Below are 1,953 nucleotides of genomic sequence, written 5' to 3' on the forward strand. Positions count from 1 at the left end.
CAATCTCGGAGTGACCCCGGCCGTCTGCTCGCTGCTCAGCAGACGTAGCGCCTTGATCAGATAAGGCCTGTAGGACCGGGTCTGAGTGCCGGAGAAATCTGCTTCTTCTGGCCTGGCCTTTTTGTCCGGAGCGAGCCGGGCATAGGAGAGAGCATTCCGCGATCATACGCCGTGTTCATTTGTTGTTCTAATGGCCGCTATTTGGCCTCGTGGCTTCCGGCAATGAGGATTATCCTATTTTATGTAAAAACATGGGCGGCCTTTTGAGGGCTGTCTGGTGACGTGAGGGCCGACTCCGGAAATGGGTTCTTTCTGTCCTGATTGAGGAGGGTGAAGTGTGCGTGTATTTTTCTTGGGGGGAGAGAGAGAGAGAGAGAGAGAGAGTGTGTGTGTGTGTGTGTGTGTGTGTTGAGAGGGTACACAAGCAGACAAAAAGAGACAGTAAGAAAGAGAAAGAAAATGTGTGTGTGTGTGTGTGTGTGTGTGTGTGTGTGTGTGTGAGAGAGAGAGAGAGAGAGAGAGAGAGAGAGAGAGAGAGAGAGAGAGAGAGAGAGAGAGAAAGGGAGAGAGGGTACACAAGCAGACAAAAAGAGACAGTAAGAAAGAGAAAGAAAATGAGAGTCAGAGAAAGACAGACGTACAAAGAGACAGACAGACAGACATAAAAAAGGCAGACAGATAGACGGTCATACAGACAGACAGACAGACTGACTGACTAACAGACAGACAGACAGACAGACAGACAGACAGACAGACAGACAGACAGACAGACAGACAGACAGACGACGTGTTTCCCAGCCATGGACGAGGCAGAATGTTGACACGCCTCTTGCCCCGACTTGATAAGCCACGTCACTGCCTCATTAGCCGGCCACGCAACACCCAAACTCTCCGACACTTTTCTCTCTAGGGACATAGAGTTCTGGCATTCACGGCGCTTTCATGCCGTTGTGGGGCGCTGAATACCCGCTCAAAGATAGGCCGGTCTTGAGAAGAAATTACCGGCGTTGCTTCAAATGTATTGAATGGCGCAAGTCGTGAGCTGAATTGTTGTTATAATATAACATATTATGTGTTTGGGAAATTTGTAATATTTAAATTCTGGGTGAAAATATTGTGGTCGAGTCTCTGTGCATAATATGCTACATTTTCCTGTCTTTCTCCCTGTTTCTCCCCCCCCCCCCTTCTGTCGCTGTCGCTCTCTCTCTCTCTCTCTCTCTCTCTCTCTCTCTCTCTCTCTCTCTCTCTCTCTCTCTCTCTCTCTCTCTCCCTTTTTTTCTCTTTTTTTCTTTCTCCCTATCTCCCTATATCTCTCTCACTGACTCTCTTGCTCTTCCTCTCTATATGTCTGCCCCCTCTCTCTTGTTCCTCCTCTCTAGCCCCCCCCCCCCCCCCCTAAATATTCCCGCCCAAAAACCTCGTGGATACGTCCCTGATTACAAGCATTTCGGAATTCAATAGACCCTCCAGTAATCTCTGTGTTAGTTGCACCGCCATCATCAATTTAGCCTCCCTGAAAGACCGGGCAGAAAATAGGCTCTTTAAATTGATATCAAGTTGCTGATTACAGGCTGGCAGTCAGAACAGGGCTGGGCCAACACTGATTGACAGGTTTGACTGTAATGAACGGGTGTCCTAGTCCCAGAGACAGAGACAATAGACAGACGAAACGAACCCGTCGCTGTTACATGATCTCTCTCTCTCTCTCTCTCTCTCTCTCTCTCTCTCTCTCTCTCTCTCTCTCTCTCTCTCTCTCTCTCTCTATCTATCTATCTATTTCTGTCTATCTATCTAACTAGCTAGCTATCTCTACCGTTATCGCTCTCTGTCTATATATTGATTCATCTATAAGTCTGTCTGTCTATCGATCTGTTTAACAATCTGTCTATCTTTTTCTCTCATTCTCCTCTCCCCCCCCCCCCCCCATCTCTATTTCTGTCTCTCTCCTTCTCT

The 1,953-nt window shown here is 47.9% G+C and overlaps 1 protein-coding gene across 1 annotated transcript in view; it reads left to right on the forward strand.

Annotated features, from left to right (window-relative positions):
- Positions 1-1,953, forward strand: part of LOC101853120 — a 36,714-nt gene that overhangs the window by 28,977 nt on the left and 5,784 nt on the right. The window lies entirely within an intron of this gene.

The sequence above is a fragment of the Aplysia californica genome, unplaced genomic scaffold (assembly GCF_000002075.1).
Source record: "Aplysia californica isolate F4 #8 unplaced genomic scaffold, AplCal3.0 scaffold00680, whole genome shotgun sequence".
Taxonomy (NCBI): Eukaryota; Metazoa; Mollusca; class Gastropoda; order Aplysiida; family Aplysiidae; genus Aplysia; species Aplysia californica.